The following is a 7594-nucleotide window of genomic DNA, read 5'->3' as shown; positions in this document are numbered from 1 at the left end:
TTATATTTTTATTTGGAAACAGAGTCTCTTAAACCAGCGAGGCTGGCTTAGAACCTGTGTGATCCTCCTGTCTCCACCTCCCAAGCGGGGGGATTACAAGCGTGCGCCACCACTCCTGGACTTCCAATTTTATTTCTTATTTGGAAATGGTCTCACTGAGTTGCGGAGGGCCTCGCAAAGTTGTTGAGGCTGAATTCAAACTTACGATCCTCCTGTCTCAGCCACCAAGTACTGGGATTACAAGCCTGTGCCACCACACCCAGCTACTCTTCCCAATTATAATACAGCCAGTTATGAAATTATGATGTGGTAATAGGAAAAGCACCAGAATTGTGGTCAGAAGACCTGAGCTTGAATGAGAATATTTGTGTTTCAATCCTGGTGTGACCCCTTCTTAGCTCAGAAAACTTGTCTAGCTACAAGTGCCCCAGGAGGCGTGTTCACTTGTGAGGGCTGCCCTAACAAAGCACCATAGACCCGGTAGCTTAAACACTAGAAATGTATTTCCTCACTGTTCTGGAGGCTCAAAGTCATGGCCGAGTATCGCAGGCTTGTCTTCCCTGTGTCTTCACACCGTTTTGCCTCCACATGTGTCTTTGATGTGGTCTCCTCTTAGAAAGAGACCAATCATATTGGATTAGAGCCTAAGCTAAGGTCTCATCTTAACTCAGTTGCTCCTTTAAAGATCCTGTCTCCAAATAAGTCACACTCTGAGCTGTTGGGGGTTGTGATTTCCACATATGAATTTGGAAATACACAATTTAGCCCACAGGAATGGGGCTATTTTAAGGATCAGGTTAAATGGGACAAAAATATTAAAGGCACATGGCTCTTAGTAGATGTTCAATAAATACTAACTCTAAACAAGTAATTTTTGAAGTAATCATTGTTTCTAATGTTATCCAAATCTCTGCTCCAGAAAGATGAATGATTTAGTGCCAAAGGCAAATTTTAAGTAAGAAATCTGTTCTTCTCAAAAGAATACACAGCTATAATCTTAAATTCAAAACGCTTGAACTAATTCCTTTGATGCTTTTGAGATTCAACAATTATCAGGAAGTTCTTTCCCTTTGCTATCAACATGATCATATTTTCTAGGCTTACAAAAATTTTCTCATTTTGGGAATTCTGAGTATTTTTTAATTTTAGTAATTGAAGCTGATTTTGCTCAAAGTTTTATTGTAAACCAGTCAAACATTTAAGTTGATTGTTTCACTTGGAAATTAAAACTGTATATATGTGTATTTATATGTTTCCTAGGCACATAGTAAAACTTTAAAACCAGCAAAAAAAAAATACTGTGGCAGTATTAATAAATATGTGATTAATGCAACTCAAATATAAAAATAGGGGAACCTTTTAGAGCTTTTTCAGGGAGTAAATCCAGGCTGGAAATTGAAAAGAAAAAGGCCCTCCAATATTCTCAATCATTGAATTACTTTTCTTAATAACTATCATCCAGTTTTATAATATTCAGTAGCTATGAAGTATCTACTTAATAAACACTATCACATTTACAAATAAGAAATGCAAGTACCACTTGACCCTAGTAAGTTTTACCTAAGATTCTGAATGAACGAGGACTAAGTCATGTATAGGACTTGCAATCTAAAACAAGTCTATTACTTATTTCTTGCTTAGATTATGATGTTTTAAGTTTAAAAAGCTAAACACACATATAGTTTTTTATTTCTCAACAAAAAAGAGTCTGAACATCTAGAGCCTACAAAAGCTGGAGAAAAGGAATTATACCATAGTATTTATAATCAGGGATGCATAGAAAAAAATTCTAGTATCTTGGAATGAGTAACATATGAGGAAAGAAAATACTAAAACATTCAAACTGTGAGGGTAGATAGGGGCTTGGTGAATTACTTTTTTTAAAAAACTCTGAAATAGACTAACACATTAAAAACACTTCCCAAGCTAGATGTGGTGGTACATGCCTGTGATCCCAGTACTTGGGATGCTGAGACAAGAGGGTCACAGGTTTGATGCCAGCGTTAGCAACGTAGAAAGATTCTCAAAAACCTAGCAAAACTCTCTTTCAGAACAAAAACCAAAAAGGGCTGGGGGTGTAGCTCTGTGGTAGAATCCTCCTGGGTTCAATCTGCAATATCACACACACACACACACACACACACACACACACACACACACACCTCCTATATGAAAGGTTTAGGCTGCATTATTTTTTATTGATGCATTGCAGTTGAGCATACATGATAGTGGAAGTCATCGTGACATATTTGTTTGTGCGCATAATTTCATCACTTTCATTCCCAGTATGTTCCGTTTCCCTCCTCTCCTCCCTCCCCTCAATCTCCTTCCTCTGTACTTTCCTGGTCTCCCTTCTATTTTTCTTGAGATCCTTTTTTTCTACTTCTTTCTGTCTAGCTTCGAAATAAAAGAGAAAGCGCACAACTCTTGACTTTCTGATTTTCACTTAATGTGATTCTCTTCAGTTCCAACCATTTTTCTGTAAATGACATGATTTTGTTCTTCATGCTGAATAAGCCTCCATTATGCTATGGATAGCACTTTTTTTTCATCCATTCATCTATTGATGGGCACGTAGGCTGGTTCCATAACTTGGTTAGTAAATCGCACTACTGTAAATATGGATATACACATATAACTATAGTGTGCTGGCTTCTTTTGGATAAATAATAAAGCATGAGCCAGCTGGGCATGTGGTGCACACTTGGAAGGATGACAGGAGGGCTGCAGGTTCATGGCCAACCTTAGCTACTTCGTGAGGCCTTGGCAATTTAGTAAGACTCTATTTCAAATAAAGAATTAAAAACAGAGCTAGGAGCGTAGCTCAGAGGTAGAATGCCCCTGGGTTCAATTCCACAGTATCAACACAGACACACACACACACACACACACACACACACACACACACACACACACACAAATTAAAGCAAGGTATAGCTGAGTTAGATGGTGGTTCCATTCTAGTTTTCTGAGTAACCTCCATACTGTATCCTCCATACTGACTTCCATAGTGGTTGCACTTATTTACACTCCACCAAAGAGTATACGTGTGTCTTTTCCCCCCACATTCTCGCTGCCATATTTTATTTGTATTCTTGATGACTGCCATTCTGACTGGAGTGAGATGAGCTCTCAGTGTAGTTTTGATTTGCATTTCCTTGATTATAAAGATGTTGAATATCTTTTCATGTACTTGTTGGCCATTTGTATGGGGAAGTATCTCTTTGGGGAAGTCTCTGTTTAGTTCATTTGACTGTTTGTTTGTTTGTTTTTGCTTTGGTATTGGGGAATAAACCTAGAGGCATTCTACCTCTGAGCTATACCTCCAGACATTTTTTTTAAAATTGTGAAATAGGGTCTCACTAGGTTTGGGGGAGTCTCGCTAAGTTGTTGAGGCTGGCCTTGAACCTGCGATCCTCATGTTTTAGCCTCCCAAGTACCAGGATTATAGGTGTGAGCTGCCACACTTGGCTTTGTTTGACCATTCATTGATTGGATTTTTTTGGTGTTTTTTATGAATTCTGTATATTAATGCTGTGTTGTAAGAGTAGCTGGTGAAGATGTTTTCCACTCTGAAGGCTTTCTCCTCATGCTCTGTTTCCTTTGTTGTGAAGCAGCTTTTTAATTTGATGCATCCCATTTACTAATTCTCGGTATTTCACTTCCTGACTTTTATTGAAGGCATTGCCTGTACCTATATGTTGGAGTGTTGCTATATGTTTGTTTGTTTTTATTGCAGAACTAGGAATTGAACCCAGGGGAATTCTACCTTCAAGCTATACCCATTTATTTTTTATTCTTTATTTGGAAACAGGGTCTCACTGAATTGCAGAGGGCCTCACAAGTTGCTGAGGCTGGCCATAAAGCTGTGATCCTCCTGTCTCAGCCTCCCAAGTACTGGGATTCCAAGTACCACCATGCCCAGCTTTTGCCATGTTTTCTTCTAGGAGTTGCAAAGTTCTGGTCTAATTCCTAGGTCTCTGATCAATTTTGAGTTGATGTTTGTGCAAAGGTGTATAGGGAGATCGTTTCATTCTTCAACATATGGGCATCAAGTTTTCCTAATACCATTTGTTAAAAGCACTCTTTTCTCTGTTGTATGTTTTTGATGCCTTTGTCAAGGGTCAGGTGACCAGATCTATGTGGGATTGTTTTGTGTTCTATTCCATTGGTTTACATATCTGCCTTTTGTTTGTTTTTGTTTTGTGAGTCTGGGGATGGAACCCAGGGGCAATCTACCTCTGAGCTGCATCCCCAGCCCTATTTTTTATTCTTTATTTTGAACAGGGTCTCACTAAGCTGCAGAGGGCCTCACTAAGTAGCTTAGGCTGGCTACAACCCTGAGATCCTCCTGTCTCAGCCTCCCAGGTTCTGGGATTACCTCGACCGGCTTACATGTCTGTTTTTATGCCAGTATCATGTGGTTTTGTGACGGTCATCCTGCAGTGAAACTTGAGGCCAGGTGTTGTGACTCCTCCAGCACTGCTGTCTTTGCTCAGAACTGCTTTGGCTACTGGTGTGAGTATGGAGGAGTCCCCAAACTGGTGTCATCATAGTCCTGTCAAGGAGAAGTTGGGTAACTTGCCAAAGGAGCGCAAAGAGGACAGCAGCAAGCCCCACCGCGCTGGGAACCCAGACAGGAGGGGACAGAGGTGAAGATCTGCATGACCTTGGATTAGACGGCAGTTTCTTAGAGAAAGCACAAGCAACTAAAGAAAAATATTTCTTCATAGTGATGACACAGGACAAAGAAGAATGGGTAAAAACATTGGCGAGCAACTCAATAAAGCATACGAAACCTTCCGACATGGACAGAGATTCTGCATTAAAGGGATTACACAAAAGACAGGACTGTGAGCAGGAGTACGCGAGCAACAGGAATGGCCGTCGCATCAGCAAACTATTATTGACAAGCTATAGGCTTTCTCTTAGACTCTCGATGCTTTCCTTTGATGAGCAGGAGCTTTTTAGTGTGATGCCACCCCACTTGTTAATTCTTGCTTTAATTTCCTGCACTTTGGAGGTCTTGTTGAGAAAGTTACTGCCTGTGCCTCTGTGTTGAAGCGTTGACTTCTGCCCTCCTTTAATAGCTTCACCGTCTCTGGTCTAACCTCCAGGTCTTTGATTCATCTTGAGTTGATTCCTGTGCTCAGTGAGAGGTAAGGATTTAGTTCCATTCTTCTACAAATGGATAGACGGTTCTCCCAGCACCATTTGTTGACAAGGCTGTCTTTTTCCAGCACGCGGGAGGCAGAGACAGGAGGATCAGGTTCGTGGCCAGCTTCAGCTACTACTTAGTGAGGCCTTTTGCAACTCAGTGAGACCCTTTTTCAAAATAAAGAATGAAAAATAGGGCTGGGGGTATAGCTCAGAGGTAGAATGCCCCTGGGTTCCATCCCCAGAAACACACACACACACACACACACACACACACACACACACACATACACACACAGGCTGTCTTTTCTCCAGCATATGAATTTGGCCCCTTTGTCAAAGATCAGTTGACTATAAGTGTGTGGTTAGTTTCTGTATCTTCTATTCTATTCCACTGGTCTGTGTGCCTGTGTTTGTACCAATACCATACTGTTTTCATTACTATCGCTCTGTAGTATAATCTGAAGTCAGGAATTGTGATGTCTCCTGAATGGTTCTTATTGCTGAGAATTCCTTTGGCTATTCTGGGTCTTTTGTTTCTCCATATGAAACTCAGGACTGATTTTTCTATGTCTATCAAGAATCTAAAAGCAGTTACTCCTTGTGAATTCCAGTTGAGATAACGGTTATGGCAATGTTTCCCTGCTTGAAGATGGTGAAACAAGGAAGAAGCATTTGACTCTTGATCAGCCACAGGATGAAGTAAAATCTGAGGCACCGAGAAAAAAACAAAGGTAAGAAGACAAGAGGTTTTTTCTCTCCTAGAAAGGAAACTTCACCATGGAGTCTTGACATTTCTTTATTCCATGAAAGGAGTAATAGAGAGATGACTTCTGGGATATGAAAGGAGAATTTCATAGACGCAAGCAAAAAGCACAAAATGACCGTTTAAGCAAACTTAATACACCAGACACTGCAACCGAGACCTAGTGCTCTGTGCTTATTCGATGTACAGATAACAGATAAACAAGAAGCACTGTTGAAGCCTCAGGCTAAAGACGATATAATAGAGGTGCACCATGCCTCACATCTGTCATGCCGAGGGGACGGGGCCAAGATGAGGAAGACACCTCTTTTGAATCACTTTCTAAATTCAGTGTCAAACTTCCACCTCTGGACAGTGACTCTACCTTTGCACATCATGCTTCAGAGAGACCCAACATCTTTGGTCCTGCTCTATCTGAGGCAATGTGCGCAGAAAAATTTAATATGAGCTCAGAGATCACCCAGGAAACTTGGTTAAAATGGAAGAAACTGTTTGAAATTCAGGAAATCAACCCCAGAGCTTTAGCTATACCGAACTTTAAAACATCTGACAATATTTAAAGCACATGATGTACTTAAATATATAAAAGTCAGTCACTAAATCAAGCATGGGATCGAGGGAGAGGGAGGGAATGGGAGGCGGATCGGATAAGGGCTAATTGGGTGATGTGTGCTTGTTTATCCTCACAAGTCTAGAATTCCACTGATGTTTGACTACAATGCACCAATAAAAATATATTTTTAAAAAAGTATTCGGAGAAAGAATGGCAAAACATTAACACATCCTAAAAGGGATTGTAAACTCCCTACCACTGTCATCACTCTTTGTAATTTCATATTATGTTACATAATTTAAAATGAAATGTTTCATTTAGAAATAAATAAATAAATAAATAAATAAATAAATAAATAAAACATCTGAAAAACCCAAACCCTCGAGTTTTGTAAACTCTTCTAGCAGAACTCTGGATAGGATGCTTGCCACCTGCAGGCCATACTGCATTGTATGTAAACACATTCCCACCTCAGGACCCACCTGGGCATCTTTTCCCTCACTGGATTTCCCCGGGAAAGCTCTGAGAGAACCACGGCAGCCCCGTGGAAGCCCTCTCCTAGTCAAGACGGTGACTTCGTGGTACGAAGTGGCTCAGACTCAGAACCATATATTCCTCACAGTGAATTCTGCCAGGCACTTTTCCCACCATCCTTTACGTCCAGGGGAGGTTTCCTCCCGCATCTTAATTCACACTTGAATGGGGAGACTTAAGACACACTTGAAAACAGATGTGCCAAGATCTAAGTGATGATTTGGGGTTACTAACACTATAAATACTTGATGGTAAACTAAATTTGAGATTCTATTTTTATAAATAAATCTGGTGTCAGCACTATTGGATTTTTTTTCTAAAGCTATATTGTTACCTTTTATTATCTTTTAAAAGATGATTTTGTAACGCCAGACCCCTGGAGAAACCGGACCCAGTAAGACGCTGGGTTCTGGGCGGGGGTCGCGGGCTGGGCACGCCAGATGGGGCCTGGGTCGCGGGACTCTGGGCCCCAGGCCGAACTGCGAGTAGCACGCCAGACCCCTGGAGAAACCAGGCCCAGTAAGACGCTGGGTTCTGGGCGGGGGTCGAGCACAGGGCACGCCAGCTGGGGCCCGGGTCGCGGG

The 7594-nt window shown here is 41.1% G+C and overlaps 1 pseudogene across 1 annotated transcript; it reads left to right on the top strand.

The window, feature by feature from the left end:
- Window positions 1-4807: 4807 nt before the first annotated feature.
- LOC308269435 (TRAF family member-associated NF-kappa-B activator-like) lies at window positions 4808-6483 on the top strand (annotated as a pseudogene). The gene is made up of 2 exons: window positions 4808-4867; window positions 5752-6483. The product of its transcript is annotated as a TRAF family member-associated NF-kappa-B activator-like (transcript).
- Window positions 6484-7594: the final 1111 nt, after the last annotated feature.

The sequence above is a fragment of the Muscardinus avellanarius genome (assembly GCF_963383645.1).
Source record: "Muscardinus avellanarius genome assembly, chromosome: 11".
Taxonomy (NCBI): domain Eukaryota; kingdom Metazoa; phylum Chordata; class Mammalia; order Rodentia; family Gliridae; genus Muscardinus; species Muscardinus avellanarius.
Note: the sequence above shows the minus strand (reverse complement) of the source record. Positions and strands in the feature narration are given on the sequence as shown.